The sequence below is a fragment of the Watersipora subatra genome, chromosome 11 (genome assembly GCF_963576615.1).
Source record: "Watersipora subatra chromosome 11, tzWatSuba1.1, whole genome shotgun sequence".
Lineage (NCBI taxonomy): Eukaryota > Metazoa > Bryozoa > Gymnolaemata > Cheilostomatida > Watersiporidae > Watersipora > Watersipora subatra.
The window spans coordinates 34,795,943-34,816,014 of record NC_088718.1 but is presented as its reverse complement, the minus strand read 5'-3'; positions in this window follow the sequence as shown (position 1 = coordinate 34,816,014).

Below are 20,072 nucleotides of genomic sequence, written 5' to 3'. Positions count from 1 at the left end.
TGTTTCCCTCATCATGATACTAGTTACCTAGAAGTTCTGTTTCCCTCATCATGATACTAGTTACCTAGAAGTTCTGTTTCCCTCATCATGATACTAGTTACATAGAAGTTCTGTTTCCCTCATCATGATACTGGTTACCTAAAAGTTCTGTTTCCCTCATCATGATACTAGTTACATAGAAGTTCTGTTTCCCTCATCATGATACTGGTTACCTAGAAGTTCTGTTTCCCTCATCATGACCCAAGTTACCTAGAAGTTCTGTTTCCCTCATCATGATACTGGTTACCTAGAAGTTCTGTTTCCCTCATCATGACCCTAGTTACCTAAAAGTTCTGTTTCCCTCATCATGATTATAGTTACATAGAAGTTCTGTTTCCCTCATCATGATACTGGGTACCTAGAAGTTCTGTTTCCCTCATCATGATACTAGTTACCTAAAAGTTCTGTTTCCCTCATCATGATACTGGGTACCTAGAAGTTCTGTTTTCCTCATCATGATACTAGTTACCTAAAAGTTCTGTTTCCCTCATCATGATACTAGTTACCTAAAAGTTCTGTTTCCCTCATCATGATACTAGTTACATAGAAGTTCTTTTTCCCTCATCATGATACTGGTTACCTAAAAGTTCTGTTTCCCTCATCATGATACTAGTTACATAGAAGTTCTGTTTCCCTCATCATGATACTGGTTACCTAGAAGTTCTGTTTCCCTCATCATGACCCAAGTTACCTAGAAGTTCTGTTTCCCTCATCATGATACTGGGTACCTAGAAGTTCTGTTTCCCTCATCATGACCCTAGTTACCTAAAAGTTCTGTCTCCCTCGTCATGATACTAGTTACATAGAAGTTCTGTTTCCCTCATCATGATACTGGGTACCTAGAAGTTCTGTTTCCCTCATCATGATACTAGTTACCTAGAAGTTCTGTTTCCCTCATCATGATACTGGGTACCTAGAAGTTCTGTTTCCCTCATCATGATACTGGTTACCTAAAAGTTCTGTTTCCCTCATCATGATACTAGTTACCTAGAAGTTCTGTTTCCCTCATCATGATACTGGTTACCTAGAAGTTCTGTTTCCCTCATCATGACCCTAGTTACCTAGAAGTTCTGTTTCCCTCATCATGATACTAGTTACCTAGAAGTTCTGTTTCCCTCATCATGATACTAGTTACCTAGAAGTTCTTTTTCCCTCATCATGACCCTAGTTACCTAGAAGTTCTGTTTCCCTCATCATGATACTAGTTACCTAAAAGTTCTGTTTCCCTCATCATGATACTAGTTACCTAGAAGTTCTGTTTCCCTCATCATGATACTGGTTACCTAGAAGTTCTGTTTCCCTCATCATGACCCTAGTTACCTAGAAGTTCTGTTTCCCTCATCATGATACTAGTTACCTAGAAGTTCTGTTTCCCTCATCATGACCCTAGTTACCTAAAAGTTCTGTTTCCCTCATCATGATACTAGTTACCTAAAAGTTCTGTTTCCCTCATCATGATACTAGTTACCTAGAAGTTCTGTTTCCCTCATCATGACCCTAGTTACCTAAAAGTTCTGTTTCCCTCGTCATGATACTAGTTACATAGAAGTTCTGTTTCCCTCATCATGATACTGGGTACCTAGAAGTTCTGTTTCCCTCATCATGATACTAGTTACCTAGAAGTTCTGTTTCCCTCATCATGATACTGGGTACCTAGAAGTTCTGTTTCCCTCATCATGATACTGGTTACCTAAAAGTTCTGTTTCCCTCATCATGATACTAGTTACCTAGAAGTTCTGTTTCCCTCATCATGATACTGGTTACCTAGAAGTTCTGTTTTCTTCATCATGACCCTAGTTACCTAGAAGTTCTGTTTCCCTCATCATGATACTAGTTACCTAGAAGTTCTGTTTCCCTCATCATGATACTGGGTACCTAGAAGTTCTGTTTCCCTCATCATGATACTGGTTACCTAAAAGTTCTGTTTCCCTCATCATGATACTAGTTACCTAAAAGTTCTGTTTCCCTCATCATGATACTAGTTACATAGAAGTTCTGTTTCCCTCATCATGATACTAGTTACCTAGAAGTTCTGTTTCCCTCATCATGATGCTAGTTACCTAGAAGTTCTGTTTCCCTCATCATGATACTAGTTACCTAGAAGTTCTGTTTCCCTCATCATGACCCAAGTTACCTAGAAGTTCTGTTTCCCTCATCATGATACTGGGTACCTAGAAGTTCTGTTTCCCTCATCATGATACTAGTTACCTAGAAGTTCTGTTTCCCTCATCATGATACTAGTTACCTAGAAGTTCTGTTTCCCTCACCATGATACTAGTTACCTAGAAGTTCTGTTTCCCTCATCATGATACTAGTTACCTAGAAGTTCTGTTTCCCTCATCATGATACTAGTTACCTAGAAGTTCTGTTTCCCTCATCATGACCCAAGTTACCTAGAAGTTCTGGTTCCCTCATCATGATACTGGGTACCTAGAAGTTCTGTTTCCCTCATCATGATACTAGTTACCTAGAAGTTCTGTTTCCCTCATCATGATACTGGGTACCTAGAAGTTCTGTTTCCCTCATCACGATACTAGTTACCTAGAAGTTCTGTTTCCCTCATCATGATACTAGTTACCTAGAAGTTCTGTTTCCCTCACCATGATACTAGTTACCTAAAAGTTCTGTTTCCCTCATCATGATACTAGTTACCTAGAAGTTCTGTTTCCCTCATCATGACCCTAGTTACCTAGAAGTTCTGTTTCCCTCATCATGATACTGGTTACCTAGAAGTTCTGTTTCCCTCATCATGACCCTAGTTACCTAGAAGTTCTGTTTCCATCATCATGATACTGGTTACCTAAAAGTTCTGTTTCCCTCATCATGATACTAGTTACCTAGAAGTTCTGTTTCCCTCATCATGACCCTAGTTACCTAAAAGTTCTGTTTCCCTCGTCATGATACTAGTTACATAGAAGTTCTGTTTCCCTCATCATGATACTGGGTACCTAGAAGTTCTGTTTCCCTCATCATGATACTAGTTACCTAGAAGTTCTGTTTCCCTCATCATGATACTGGGTACCTAGAAGTTCTGTTTCCCTCATCATGATACTGGTTACCTAAAAGTTCTGTTTCCCTCATCATGATACTAGTTACCTAGAAGTTCTGTTTCCCTCATCATGATACTGGTTACCTAGAAGTTCTGTTTTCTTCATCATGACCCTAGTTACCTAGAAGTTCTGTTTCCCTCATCATGATACTAGTTACCTAGAAGTTCTGTTTCCCTCATCATGATACTGGGTACCTAGAAGTTCTGTTTCCCTCATCATGATACTGGTTACCTAAAAGTTCTGTTTCCCTCATCATGATACTAGTTACCTAAAAGTTCTGTTTCCCTCATCATGATACTAGTTACATAGAAGTTCTGTTTCCCTCATCATGATACTAGTTACCTAGAAGTTCTGTTTCCCTCATCATGATGCTAGTTACCTAGAAGTTCTGTTTCCCTCATCATGATACTAGTTACCTAGAAGTTCTGTTTCCCTCATCATGACCCAAGTTACCTAGAAGTTCTGTTTCCCTCATCATGATACTGGGTACCTAGAAGTTCTGTTTCCCTCATCATGATACTAGTTACCTAGAAGTTCTGTTTCCCTCATCATGATACTAGTTACCTAGAAGTTCTGTTTCCCTCACCATGATACTAGTTACCTAGAAGTTCTGTTTCCCTCATCATGATACTAGTTACCTAGAAGTTCTGTTTCCCTCATCATGATACTAGTTACCTAGAAGTTCTGTTTCCCTCATCATGACCCAAGTTACCTAGAAGTTCTGGTTCCCTCATCATGATACTGGGTACCTAGAAGTTCTGTTTCCCTCATCATGATACTAGTTACCTAGAAGTTCTGTTTCCCTCATCATGATACTGGGTACCTAGAAGTTCTGTTTCCCTCATCACGATACTAGTTACCTAGAAGTTCTGTTTCCCTCATCATGATACTAGTTACCTAGAAGTTCTGTTTCCCTCACCATGATACTAGTTACCTAAAAGTTCTGTTTCCCTCATCATGATACTAGTTACCTAGAAGTTCTGTTTCCCTCATCATGACCCTAGTTACCTAGAAGTTTTGTTTCCCTCATCATGATACTTGTTACCTAGAAGTTCTGTTTCCCTCATCATGATACTGGTTACCTAGAAGTTCTGTTTCCCTCATCATGACCCTAGTTACCTAGAAGTTCTGTTTCCCTCATCATGATACTAGTTACCTAAAAGTTCTGTTTCCCTCATCATGATACTAGTTACCTAGAAGTTCTGTTTCCCTCATCATGATACTGGTTACCTAGAAGTTCTGTTTCCCTCATCATGACCCTAGTTACCTAGAAGTTCTGTTTCCCTCATCATGATACTAGTTACCTAGAAGTTCTGTTTCCCTCACCATGATACTAGTTACCTAAAAGTTCTGTTTCCCTCATCATGATACTAGTTACCTAGAAGTTCTGTTTCCCTCATCATGACCCTAGTTACCTAGAAGTTCTGTTTCCCTCATCATGATACTGGTTACCTAGAAGTTCTGTTTCCCTCATCATGACCCTAGTTACCTAGAAGTTCTGTTTCCATCATCATGATACTGGTTACCTAAAAGTTCTGTTTCCCTCATCATGACCCAAGTTACCTAAAAGTTCTGTTTCCCTCATCATGATACTGGTTACCTAGAAGTTCTGTTTCCCTCATCATGACCCTAGTTACCTAAAAGTTCTGTTTCCCTCATCATGATACTAGTTACATAGAAGTTCTGTTTCCCTCATCATGATACTGGTTACCTAGAAGTTCTGTTTCCCTCATCATGACCCAAGTTACCTAGAAGTTCTGTTTCCCTCATCATGATACTGGTTACCTAGAAGTTCTGTTTCCCTCATCATGACCCTAGTTACCTAAAAGTTCTGTTACCCTCATCATGATACTAGTTACATAGAAGTTCTGTTTCCCTCATCATGACCCTAGTTACCTAGAAGTTCTGTTTCCCTCATCATGACCCTAGTTACCTAGAAGTTCTGTTTCCCTCATCATGACCCAAGTTACCTAGAAGTTCTGTTTCCATCATCATGATACAGGTTACCTAAAAGTTCTGTTTCCCTCATCATGACCCAAGTTACCTAGAAGTTCTGTTTCCCTCATCATGATACTGGTTACCTAGAAGTTCTGTTTCCCTCATCATGACCCTAGTTACCTAAAAGTTCTGTTTCCCTCATCATGATACTAGTTACCTAGAAGTTCTGTTTCCCTCATCATGATACTAGTTACCTAGAAGTTCTGTTTCCCTCATCATGATACTAGTTACATAGAAGTTCTGTTTCCCTCATCATGATACTGGGTACCTAGAAGTTCTGTTTCCCTCATCATGATACTAGTTACCTAGAAGTTCTGTTTCCCTCATCATGATACTAGTTACCTAGAAGTTCTGTTTCCCTCATCATGATACTAGTTACCTAGAAGTTCTGTTTCCCTCATCATGATACTAGTTACCTAGAAGTTCTGTTTCCCTCATCATGATACTAGTTACATAGAAGTTCTGTTTCCCTCATCATGATACTGGTTACCTAAAAGTTCTGTTTCCCTCATCATGATACTAGTTACATAGAAGTTCTGTTTCCCTCATCATGATACTGGTTACCTAGAAGTTCTGTTTCCCTCATCATGACCCAAGTTACCTAGAAGTTCTGTTTCCCTCATCATGATACTGGTTACCTAGAAGTTCTGTTTCCCTCATCATGACCCTAGTTACCTAAAAGTTCTGTTTCCCTCATCATGATTATAGTTACATAGAAGTTCTGTTTCCCTCATCATGATACTGGGTACCTAGAAGTTCTGTTTCCCTCATCATGATACTAGTTACCTAAAAGTTCTGTTTCCCTCATCATGATACTGGGTACCTAGAAGTTCTGTTTTCCTCATCATGATACTAGTTACCTAAAAGTTCTGTTTCCCTCATCATGATACTAGTTACCTAAAAGTTCTGTTTCCCTCATCATGATACTAGTTACATAGAAGTTCTTTTTCCCTCATCATGATACTGGTTACCTAAAAGTTCTGTTTCCCTCATCATGATACTAGTTACATAGAAGTTCTGTTTCCCTCATCATGATACTGGTTACCTAGAAGTTCTGTTTCCCTCATCATGACCCAAGTTACCTAGAAGTTCTGTTTCCCTCATCATGATACTGGGTACCTAGAAGTTCTGTTTCCCTCATCATGACCCTAGTTACCTAAAAGTTCTGTCTCCCTCGTCATGATACTAGTTACATAGAAGTTCTGTTTCCCTCATCATGATACTGGGTACCTAGAAGTTCTGTTTCCCTCATCATGATACTAGTTACCTAGAAGTTCTGTTTCCCTCATCATGATACTGGGTACCTATAAGTTCTGTTTCCCTCATCATGATACTGGTTACCTAAAAGTTCTGTTTCCCTCATCATGATACTAGTTACCTAGAAGTTCTGTTTCCCTCATCATGATACTGGTTACCTAGAAGTTCTGTTTCCCTCATCATGATACTAGTTACCTAGAAGTTCTGTTTCCCTCATCATGATACTAGTTACCTAGAAGTTCTGTTTCCCTCATCATGATACTAGTTACCTAGAAGTTCTTTTTCCCTCATCATGACCCTAGTTACCTAGAAGTTCTGTTTCCCTCATCATGATACTAGTTACCTAAAAGTTCTGTTTCCCTCATCATGATACTAGTTACCTAGAAGTTCTGTTTCCCTCATCATGATACTGGTTACCTAGAAGTTCTGTTTCCCTCATCATGACCCTAGTTACCTAGAAGTTCTGTTTCCCTCATCATGATACTAGTTACCTAGAAGTTCTGTTTCCCTCATCATGACCCTAGTTACCTAAAAGTTCTGTTTCCCTCATCATGATACTAGTTACCTAAAAGTTCTGTTTCCCTCATCATGATACTAGTTACCTAGAAGTTCTGTTTCCCTCATCATGACCCTAGTTACCTAAAAGTTCTGTTTCCCTCGTCATGATACTAGTTACATAGAAGTTCTGTTTCCCTCATCATGATACTGGGTACCTAGAAGTTCTGTTTCCCTCATCATGATACTAGTTACCTAGAAGTTCTGTTTCCCTCATCATGATACTGGGTACCTAGAAGTTCTGTTTCCCTCATCATGATACTGGTTACCTAAAAGTTCTGTTTCCCTCATCATGATACTAGTTACCTAGAAGTTCTGTTTCCCTCATCATGATACTGGTTACCTAGAAGTTCTGTTTTCTTCATCATGACCCTAGTTACCTAGAAGTTCTGTTTCCCTCATCATGATACTAGTTACCTAGATGTTCTGTTTCCCTCATCATGATACTAGTTACCTAGAAGTTCTGTTTCCCTCATCATGATACTAGTTACATAGAAGTTCTGTTTCCCTCATCATGATACTAGTTACCTAGAAGTTCTGTTTCCCTCATCATGATACTAGTTTCCTAGAAGTTCTGTTTCCCTCATCATGATACTAGTTACCTAGAAGTTCTGTTTCCCTCATCATGATACTAGTTACCTAGAAGTTCTGTTTCCCTCATCATGATACTAGTTACCTAAAAGTTCTGTTTTCCTCAACATGATACTAGTTACCTAGAAGTTCTGTTTCCCTCATCATGACCCAAGTTACCTAGAAGTTCTGTTTCCCTCATCATGATACTAGTTACATAGAAGTTCTGTTTCCCTCATCATGATACTGGTTACCTAAAAGTTCTGTTTCCCTCATCATGATTATAGTTACATAGAAGTTCTGTTTCCCTCATCATGATACTGGGTACCTAGAAGTTCTGTTTCCCTCATCATGATACTAGTTACCTAAAAGTTCTGTTTCCCTCATCATGATACTGGGTACCTAGAAGTTCTGTTTTCCTCATCATGATACTAGTTACCTAAAAGTTCTGTTTCCCTCATCATGATACTAGTTACCTAAAAGTTCTGTTTCCCTCATCATGATACTAGTTACATAGAAGTTCTTTTTCCCTCATCATGATACTGGTTACCTAAAAGTTCTGTTTCCCTCATCATGATACTAGTTACATAGAAGTTCTGTTTCCCTCATCATGATACTGGTTACCTAGAAGTTCTGTTTCCCTCATCATGACCCAAGTTACCTAGAAGTTCTGTTTCCCTCATCATGATACTGGGTACCTAGAAGTTCTGTTTCCCTCATCATGACCCTAGTTACCTAAAAGTTCTGTCTCCCTCGTCATGATACTAGTTACATAGAAGTTCTGTTTCCCTCATCATGATACTGGGTACCTAGAAGTTCTGTTTCCCTCATCATGATACTAGTTACCTAGAAGTTCTGTTTCCCTCATCATGATACTGGGTACCTAGAAGTTCTGTTTCCCTCATCATGATACTGGTTACCTAAAAGTTCTGTTTCCCTCATCATGATACTAGTTACCTAGAAGTTCTGTTTCCCTCATCATGATACTGGGTACCTAGAAGTTCTGTTTCCCTCATCATGATACTAGTTACCTAGAAGTTCTGTTTCCCTCATCATGATACTGGGTACCTAGAAGTTCTGTTTCCCTCATCATGATACTGGTTACCTAAAAGTTCTGTTTCCCTCATCATGATACTAGTTACCTAGAAGTTCTGTTTCCCTCATCATGATACTGGTTACCTAGAAGTTCTGTTTTCTTCATCATGACCCTAGTTACCTAGAAGTTCTGTTTCCCTCATCATGATACTAGTTACCTAGATGTTCTGTTTCCCTCATCATGATACTAGTTACCTAGAAGTTCTGTTTCCCTCATCATGATACTAGTTACATAGAAGTTCTGTTTCCCTCATCATGATACTAGTTACCTAGAAGTTCTGTTTCCCTCATCATGATACTAGTTTCCTAGAAGTTCTGTTTCCCTCATCATGATACTAGTTACCTAGAAGTTCTGTTTCCCTCATCATGATACTAGTTACCTAGAAGTTCTGTTTCCCTCATCATGATACTAGTTACCTAGAAGTTCTGTTTTCCTCAACATGATACTAGTTACCTAGAAGTTCTGTTTCCCTCATCATGACCCAAGTTACCTAGAAGTTCTGTTTCCCTCATCATGATACTAGTTACATAGAAGTTCTGTTTCCCTCATCATGATACTGGTTACCTAAAAGTTCTGTTTCCCTCATCATGATTATAGTTACATAGAAGTTCTGTTTCCCTCATCATGATACTGGGTACCTAGAAGTTCTGTTTCCCTCATCATGATACTAGTTACCTAAAAGTTCTGTTTCCCTCATCATGATACTGGGTACCTAGAAGTTCTGTTTTCCTCATCATGATACTAGTTACCTAAAAGTTCTGTTTCCCTCATCATGATACTAGTTACCTAAAAGTTCTGTTTCCCTCATCATGATACTAGTTACATAGAAGTTCTTTTTCCCTCATCATGATACTGGTTACCTAAAAGTTCTGTTTCCCTCATCATGATACTAGTTACATAGAAGTTCTGTTTCCCTCATCATGATACTGGTTACCTAGAAGTTCTGTTTCCCTCATCATGACCCAAGTTACCTAGAAGTTCTGTTTCCCTCATCATGATACTGGGTACCTAGAAGTTCTGTTTCCCTCATCATGACCCTAGTTACCTAAAAGTTCTGTCTCCCTCGTCATGATACTAGTTACATAGAAGTTCTGTTTCCCTCATCATGATACTGGGTACCTAGAAGTTCTGTTTCCCTCATCATGATACTAGTTACCTAGAAGTTCTGTTTCCCTCATCATGATACTGGGTACCTAGAAGTTCTGTTTCCCTCATCATGATACTGGTTACCTAAAAGTTCTGTTTCCCTCATCATGATACTAGTTACCTAGAAGTTCTGTTTCCCTCATCATGATACTGGTTACCTAGAAGTTCTGTTTCCCTCATCATGACCCTAGTTACCTAGAAGTTCTGTTTCCCTCATCATGATACTAGTTACCTAGAAGTTCTGTTTCCCTCATCATGATACTGGTTACCTAGAAGTTCTGTTTCCCTCATCATGAAACTGGGTACCTAGAAGTTCTGTTTTCCTCATCATGATACTAGTTACCTAAAAGTTCTGTTTCCCTCATCATGACCCAAGTTACCTAGAAGTTCTGTTTCCCTCATCATGATACTGGTTACCTAGAAGTTCTGTTTCCCTCATCATGACCCTAGTTACCTAGAAGTTCTGTTTCCCTCATCATGATACTGGTTACCTAGAAGTTCTGTTTCCCTCATCATGACCCTAGTTACCTAAAAGTTCTGTTTCCCTCATCATGATACTAGTTACCTAGAAGTTCTGTTTCCCTCATCATGATACTAGTTACCTAGAAGTTCTGTTTCCCTCATCATGATACTAGTTACATAGAAGTTCTGTTTCCCTCATCATGATACTGGGTACCTAGAAGTTCTGTTTCCCTCATCATGATACTAGTTACCTAGAAGTTCTGTTTCCCTCATCATGATACTAGTTACTTAGAAGTTCTGTTTCCCTCATCATGATACTAGTTACCTAGAAGTTCTGCTTCCCTCATCATGATACTAGTTACCTAGAAGTTCTGTTTCCCTCATCATGATACTAGTTACATAGAAGTTCTGTTTCCCTCATCATGATACTGGTTACCTAAAAGTTCTGTTTCCCTCATCATGATACTAGTTACATAGAAGTTCTGTTTCCCTCATCATGATACTGGTTACCTAGAAGTTCTGTTTCCCTCATCATGACCCAAGTTACCTAGAAGTTCTGTTTCCCTCATCATGATACTGGTTACCTAGAAGTTCTGTTTCCCTCATCATGACCCTAGTTACCTAAAAGTTCTGTTTCCCTCATCATGATTATAGTTACATAGAAGTTCTGTTTCCCTCATCATGATACGGGGTACCTAGAAGTTCTGTTTCCCTCATCATGATACTAGTTACCTAAAAGTTCTGTTTCCCTCATCATGATACTGGGTACCTTGAAGTTCTGTTTTCCTCATCATGATACTAGTTACCTAAAAGTTCTGTTTCCCTCATCATGATACTAGTTACCTAAAAGTTCTGTTTCCCTCATCATGATACTAGTTACATAGAAGTTCTATTTCCCTCATCATGATACTGGTTACCTAAAAGTTCTGTTTCCCTCATCATGATACTAGTTACATAGAAGTTCTGTTTCCCTCATCATGATACTGGTTACCTAGAAGTTCTGTTTCCCTCATCATGACCCAAGTTACCTAGAAGTTCTGTTTCCCTCATCATGATACTGGGTACCTAGAAGTTCTGTTTCCCTCATCATGACCCTAGTTACCTAAAAGTTCTGTCTCCCTCATCATGATACTAGTTACATAGAAGTTCTGTTTCCCTCATCATGATACTGGGTACCTAGAAGTTCTGTTTCCCTCATCATGATACTAGTTACCTAGAAGTTCTGTTTCCCTCATCATGATACTGGGTACCTAGAAGTTCTGTTTCCCTCATCATGATACTGGTTACCTAAAAGTTCTGTTTCCCTCATCATGATACTAGTTACCTAGAAGTTCTGTTTCCCTCATCATGATACTGGTTACCTAGAAGTTCTGTTTCCCTCATCATGACCCTAGTTACCTAGAAGTTCTGTTTCCCTCATCATGATACTAGTTACCTAGAAGTTCTGTTTCCCTCATCATGATACTAGTTACCTAGAAGTTCTTTTTCCCTCATCATGACCCTAGTTACCTAGAAGTTCTGTTTCCATCATCATGATACTGGTTAACTAAAAGTTCTGTTTCCCTCATCATGATACTAGTTACCTAGAAGTTCTGTTTCCCTCATCATGATACTGGTTACCTAGAAGTTCTGTTTCCCTCATCATGACCCTAGTTACCTAGAAGTTCTGTTTCCCTCATCATGATACTAGTTACCTAGAAGTTCTGTTTCCCTCATCATGACCCTAGTTACCTAAAAGTTCTGTTTCCCTCATCATGATACTAGTTACCTAAAAGTTCTGTTTCCCTCATCATGATACTAGTTACCTAGAAGTTCTGTTTCCCTCATCATGACCCTAGTTACCTATAAGTTCTGTTTCCCTCATCATGATACTGGTTACCTAGAAGTTCTGTTTCCCTCATCATGACCCTAGTTACCTAGAAGTTCTGTTTCCATCATCATGATACTGGTTACCTAAAAGTTCTGTTTCCCTCATCATGACCCAAGTTACCTAAAAGTTCTGTTTCCCTCATCATGATACTGGTTACCTAGAAGTTCTGTTTCCCTCATCATGACACTAGTTACCTAAAAGTTCTGTTTCCCTCATCATGATACTAGTTACATAGAAGTTCTGTTTCCCTCATCATGATACTGGTTACCTAGAAGTTCTGTTTCCCTCATCATGACCCAAGTTACCTAGAAGTTCTGTTTCCCTCATCATGATACTGGTTACCTAGAAGTTCTGTTTCCCTCATCATGACCCTAGTTACCTAAAAGTTCTGTTTCCCTCATCATGATACTAGTTACATAGAAGTTCTGTTTCCCTCATCATGATACTGGGTACCTAGAAGTTCTGTTTCCCTCATCATGATACTAGTTACCTAGAAGTTCTGTTTCCCTCATCATGATACTAGTTACCTAGAAGTTCTGTTTCCCTCATCATGATACTAGTTACCTAGAAGTTCTGTTTCCCTCATCATGATACTAGTTACATAGAAGCTCTGTTTCCCTCATCATGATACTGGGTACCTAGAAGTTCTGTTTCCCTCATCATGATACTAGTTACTTAGAAGTTCTGTTTCCCTCATCATGATACTAGTTACCTAGAAGTTCTGCTTCCCTCATCATGATACTGGTTACCTAGAAGTTCTGTTTCCCTCATCATGACCCTAGTTACCTAGAATATCTGTTTCCCTCATCATGATACTAGTTACCTAAAAGTTCTGTTTCCCTCATCATGATACTAGTTACCTAGAAGTTCTGTTTCCCTCATCATGATACTGGTTACCTAGAAGTTATGTTTCCCTCATCATGACCCTAGTTACCTAGAAGTTCTGTTTCCCTCATCATGATACTAGTTACCTAGAAGTTCTGTTTCCCTCATCATGACCCTAGTTACCTAAAAGTTCTGTTTCCCTCATTATGATACTAGTTACCTAAAAGTTCTGTTTCCCTCATCATGATACTAGTTACCTAGAAGTTCTGTTTCCCTCATCATGACCCTAGTTACCTAAAAGTTCTGTTTCCCTCGTCATGATACTAGTTACATAGAAGTTCTGTTTCCCTCATCATGATACTGGGTACCTAGAAGTTCTGTTTCCCTCATCATGATACTAGTTACCTAGAAGTTCTGTTTCCCTCATCATGATACTGGGTACCTAGAAGTTCTGTTTCCCTCATCATGATACTGGTTACCTAAAAGTTCTGTTTCCCTCATCATGATACTAGTTACCTAGAAGTTCTGTTTCCCTCATCATGATACTGGTTACCTAGAAGTTCTGTTTTCTTCATCATGACCCTAATTACCTAGAAGTTCTGTTTCCCTCATCATGATACTAGTTACCTAGATGTTCTGTTTCCCTCATCATGATACTAGTTACCTAGAAGTTCTGTTTCCCTCATCATGATACTAGTTACATAGAAGTTCTGTTTCCCTCATCATGATACTAGTTACCTAGAAGTTCTGTTTCCCTCATCATGATACTAGTTACCTAGAAGTTCTGTTTCCCTCATCATGATACTAGTTACCTAGAAGTTCTGTTTCCCTCATCATGATACTAGTTACCTAGAAGTTCTGTTTCCCTCATCATGATACTAGTTACCTAGAAGTTCTGTTTTCCTCAACATGATACTAGTTACCTAGAAGTTCTGTTTCCCTCATCATGACCCAAGTTACCTAGAAGTTCTGTTTCCCTCATCATGATACTAGTTACATAGAAGTTCTGTTTCCCTCATCATGATACTGGTTACCTAGAAGTTCTGTTTCCCTCATCATGACCCAAGTTACCTAGAAGTTCTGTTTTCCTCATCATGATACTGGTTACCTAGAAGTTCTGTTTCCTTCATCATGACCCTAGCTACCTAAAAGTTCTGTTTCCCTCATCATGATACTAGTTACATAGAAGTTCTGTTTCCCTCATCATGATACTAGTTACCTAGAAGTTCTGTTTCCCTCATCATGATGCTAGTTACCTAGAAGTTCTGTTTCCCTCATCATGATACTAGTTACCTAGAAGTTCTGTTTCCCTCATCATGACCCAAGTTACCTAGAAGTTCTGTTTCCCTCATCATGATACTGGGTACCTAGAAGTTCTGTTTCCCTCATCATGATACTAGTTACCTAGAAGTTCTGTTTCCCTCATCATGATACTAGTTACCTAGAAGTTCTGTTTCCCTCACCATGATACTAGTTACCTAGAAGTTCTGTTTCCCTCATCATGATACTAGTTACCTAGAAGTTCTGTTTCCCTCATCATGATACTAGTTACCTAGAAGTTCTGTTTCCCTCATCATGACCCAAGTTACCTAGAAGTTCTGGTTCCCTCATCATGATGCTGGGTACCTAGAAGTTCTGTTTCCCTCATCATGATACTAGTTACCTAGAAGTTCTGTTTCCCTCATCATGATACTGGGTACCTAGAAGTTCTGTTTTCCTCATCACGATACTAGTTACCTAAAAGTTTTGTTTCCCTCATCATGATACTTGTTACCTAGAAGTTCTGTTTCCCTCATCATGATACTGGTTACCTAGAAGTTCTGTTTCCCTCATCATGACCCTAGTTACCTAGAAGTTCTGTTTCCCTCATCATGATACTAGTTACCTAAAAGTTCTGTTTCCCTCATCATGATACTAGTTACCTAGAAGTTCTGTTTCCCTCATCATGATACTGGTTACCTAGAAGTTCTGTTTCCCTCATCATGACCCTAGTTACCTAGAAGTTCTGTTTCCCTCATCATGATTCTAGTTACCTAGAAGTTCTGTTTCCCTCATCATGATACTAGTTACCTAAAAGTTCTGTTTCCCTCATCATGATACTAGTTACCTAGAAGTTCTGTTTCCCTCATCATGACCCTAGTTACCTAGAAGTTCTGTTTCCCTCATCATGATACTGGTTACCTAGAAGTTCTGTTTCCCTCATCATGACCCTAGTTACCTAGAAGTTCTGTTTCCATCATCATGATACTGGTTACCTAAAAGTTCTGTTTCCCTCATCATGACCCAAGTTACCTAAAAGTTCTGTTTCCCTCATCATGATACTGGTTACCTAGAAGTTCTGTTTCCCTCATCATGACCCTAGTTACCTAAAAGTTCTGTTTCCCTCATCATGATACTAGTTACATAGAAGTTCTGTTTCCCTCATCATGATACTGGTTACCTAGAAGTTCTGTTTCCCTCATCATGACCCAAGTTACCTAGAAGTTCTGTTTCCCTCATCATGATACTGGTTACCTAGAAGTTCTGTTTCCCTCATCATGACCCTAGTTACCTAAAAGTTCTGTTACCCTCATCATGATACTAGTTACATAGAAGTTCTGTTTCCCTCATCATGACCCTAGTTACCTAGAAGTTCTGTTTCCCTCATCATGACCCTAGTTACCTAGAAGTTCTGTTTCCCTCATCATGACCCAAGTTACCTAGAAGTTCTGTTTCCATCATCATGATACAGGTTACCTAAAAGTTCTGTTTCCCTCATCATGACCCAAGTTACCTAGAAGTTCTGTTTCCCTCATCATGATACTGGTTACCTAGAAGTTCTGTTTCCCTCATCATGACCCTAGTTACCTAAAAGTTCTGTTTCCCTCATCATGATACTAGTTACCTAGAAGTTCTGTTTCCCTCATCATGATACTAGTTACCTAGAAGTTCTGTTTCCCTCATCATGATACTAGTTACATAGAAGTTCTGTTTCCCTCATCATGATACTGGGTACCTAGAAGTTCTGTTTCCCTCATCATGATACTAGTTACCTAGAAGTTCTGTTTCCCTCATCATGATACTAGTTACCTAGAAGTTCTGTTTCCCTCATCATGATACTAGTTACCTAGAAGTTCTGTTTCCCTCATCATGATACTAGTTACCTAGAAGTTCTGTTTCCCTCATCATGATACTAGTTACATAGAAGTTCTGTTTCCCTCATCATGATACTGGTTACCTAAAAGTTCTGTTTCCCTCATCATGATACTAGTTACATAGAAGTTCTGTTTCCCTCATCATGATACTGGTTACCTAGAAGTTCTGTTTCCCTCATCATGACCCAAGTTACCTAGAAGTTCTGTTTCCCTCATCATGATACTGGTTACCTAGAAGTTCTGTTTCCCTCATCATGACCCTAGTTACCTAAAAGTTCTGTTTCCCTCATCATGATTATAGTTACATAGAAGTTCTGTTTCCCTCATCATGATACTGGGTACCTAGAAGTTCTGTTTCCCTCATCATGATACTAGTTACCTAAAATTTCTGTTTCCCTCATCATGATACTGGGTACCTAGAAGTTCTGTTTTCCTCATCATGATACTAGTTACCTAAAAGTTCTGTTTCCCTCATCATGATACTAGTTACCTAAAAGTTCTGTTTCCCTCATCATGATACTAGTTACATAGAAGTTCTTTTTCCCTCATCATGATACTGGTTACCTAAAAGTTCTGTTTCCCTCATCATGATACTAGTTACATAGAAGTTCTGTTTCCCTCATCATGATACTGGTTACCTAGAAGTTCTGTTTCCCTCATCATGACCCAAGTTACCTAGAAGTTCTGTTTCCCTCATCATGATACTGGGTACCTAGAAGTTCTGTTTCCCTCATCATGACCCTAGTTACCTAAAAGTTCTGTCTCCCTCGTCATGATACTAGTTACATAGAAGTTCTGTTTCCCTCATCATGATACTGGGTACCTAGAAGTTCTGTTTCCCTCATCATGATACTAGTTACCTAGAAGTTCTGTTTCCCTCATCATGATACTGGGTACCTAGAAGTTCTGTTTCCCTCATCATGATACTGGTTACCTAAAAGTTCTGTTTCCCTCATCATGATACTAGTTACCTAGAAGTTCTGTTTCCCTCATCATGATACTGGTTACCTAGAAGTTCTGTTTCCCTCATCATGACCCTAGTTACCTAGAAGTTCTGTTTCCCTCATCATGATACTAGTTACCTAGAAGTTCTGTTTCCCTCATCATGATACTAGTTACCTAGAAGTTCTTTTTCCCTCATCATGACCCTAGTTACCTAGAAGTTCTGTTTCCCTCATCATGATACTAGTTACCTAAAAGTTCTGTTTCCCTCATCATGATACTAGTTACCTAGAAGTTCTGTTTCCCTCATCATGATACTGGTTACCTAGAAGTTCTGTTTCCCTCATCATGACCCTAGTTACCTAGAAGTTCTGTTTCCCTCATCATGATACTAGTTACCTAGAAGTTCTGTTTCCCTCATCATGACCCTAGTTACCTAAAAGTTCTGTTTCCCTCATCATGATACTAGTTACCTAAAAGTTCTGTTTCCCTCATCATGATACTAGTTACCTAGAAGTTCTGCTTCCCTCATCATGACCCTAGTTACCTAAAAGTTCTGTTTCCCTCGTCATGATACTAGTTACATAGAAGTTCTGTTTCCCTCATCATGATACTGGGTACCTAGAAGTTCTGTTTCCCTCATCATGATACTAGTTACCTAGAAGTTCTGTTTCCCTCATCATGATACTGGGTACCTAGAAGTTCTGTTTCCCTCATCATGATACTGGTTACCTAAAAGTTCTGTTTCCCTCATCATGATACTAGTTACCTAGAAGTTCTGTTTCCCTCATCATGATACTGGTTACCTAGAAGTTCTGTTTTCTTCATCATGACCCTAGTTACCTAGAAGTTCTGTTTCCCTCATCATGATACTAGTTACCTAGATGTTCTGTTTCCCTCATCATGATACTAGTTACCTAGAAGTTCTGTTTCCCTCATCATGATACTAGTTACATAGAAGTTCTGTTTCCCTCATCATGATACTAGTTACCTAGAAGTTCTGTTTCCCTCATCATGATACTAGTTTCCTAAAAGTTCTGTTTCCCTCATCATGATACTAGTTACCTAGAAGTTCTGTTTCCCTCATCATGATACTAGTTACCTAGAAGTTCTGTTTCCCTCATCATGATACTAGTTACCTAAAAGTTCTGTTTTCCTCAACATGATACTAGTTACCTAGAAGTTCTGTTTCCCTCATCATGACCCAAGTTACCTAGAAGTTCTGTTTCCCTCATCATGATACTAGTTACATAGAAGTTCTGTTTCCCTCATCATGATACTGGTTACCTAAAAGTTCTGTTTCCCTCATCATGATTATAGTTACATAGAAGTTCTGTTTCCCTCATCATGATACTGGGTACCTAGAAGTTCTGTTTCCCTCATCATGATACTAGTTACCTAAAAGTTCTGTTTCCCTCATCATGATACTGGGTACCTAGAAGTTCTGTTTTCCTCATCATGATACTAGTTACCTAAAAGTTCTGTTTCCCTCATCATGATACTAGTTACCTAAAAGTTCTGTTTCCCTCATCATGATACTAGTTACATAGAAGTTCTTTTTCCCTCATCATGATACTGGTTACCTAAAAGTTCTGTTTCCCTCATCATGATACTAGTTACATAGAAGTTCTGTTTCCCTCATCATGATACTGGTTACCTAGAAGTTCTGTTTCCCTCATCATGACCCAAGTTACCTAGAAGTTCTGTTTCCCTCATCATGATACTGGGTACCTAGAAGTTCTGTTTCCCTCATCATGACCCTAGTTACCTAAAAGTTCTGTCTCCCTCGTCATGATACTAGTTACATAGAAGTTCTGTTTCCCTCATCATGATACTGGGTACCTAGAAGTTCTGTTTCCCTCATCATGATACTAGTTACCTAGAAGTTCTGTTTCCCTCATCATGATACTGGGTACCTAGAAGTTCTGTTTCCCTCATCATGATACTGGTTACCTAAAAGTTCTGTTTCCCTCATCATGATACTAGTTACCTAGAAGTTCTGTTTCCCTCATCATGATACTGGGTACCTAGAAGTTCTGTTTCCCTCATCATGATACTAGTTACCTAGAAGTTCTGTTTCCCTCATCATGATACTGGGTACCTAGAAGTTCTGTTTCCCTCATCATGATACTGGTTACCTAAAAGTTCTGTTTCCCTCATCATGATACTAGTTACCTAGAAGTTCTGTTTCCCTCATCATGATACTGGTTACCTAGAAGTTCTGTTTTCTTCATCATGACCCTAGTTACCTAGAAGTTCTGTTTCCCTCATCATGATACTAGTTACCTAGATGTTCTGTTTCCCTCATCATGATACTAGTTACCTAGAAGTTCTGTTTCCCTCATCATGATACTAGTTACATAGAAGTTCTGTTTCCCTCATCATGATACTAGTTACCTAGAAGTTCTGTTTCCCTCATCATGATACTAGTTTCCTAGAAGTTCTGTTTCCCTCATCATGATACTAGTTACCTAGAAGTTCTGTTTCCCTCATCATGATACTAGTTACCTAGAAGTTCTGTTTCCCTCATCATGATACTAGTTACCTAGAAGTTCTGTTTTCCTCAACATGATACTAGTTACCTAGAAGTTCTGTTTCCCTCATCATGACCCAAGTTACCTAGAAGTTCTGTTTCCCTCATCATGATACTAGTTACATAGAAGTTCTGTTTCCCTCATCATGATACTGGTTACCTAAAAGTTCTGTTTCCCTCATCATGATTATAGTTACATAGAAGTTCTGTTTCCCTCATCATGATACTGGGTACCTAGAAGTTCTGTTTCCCTCATCATGATACTAGTTACCTAAAAGTTCTGTTTCCCTCATCATGATACTGGGTACCTAGAAGTTCTGTTTTCCTCATCATGATACTAGTTACCTAAAAGTTCTGTTTCCCTCATCATGATACTAGTTACCTAAAAGTTCTGTTTCCCTCATCATGATACTAGTTACATAGAAGTTCTTTTTCCCTCATCATGATACTGGTTACCTAAAAGTTCTGTTTCCCTCATCATGATACTAGTTACATAGAAGTTCTGTTTCCCTCATCATGATACTGGTTACCTAGAAGTTCTGTTTCCCTCATCATGACCCAAGTTACCTAGAAGTTCTGTTTCCCTCATCATGAT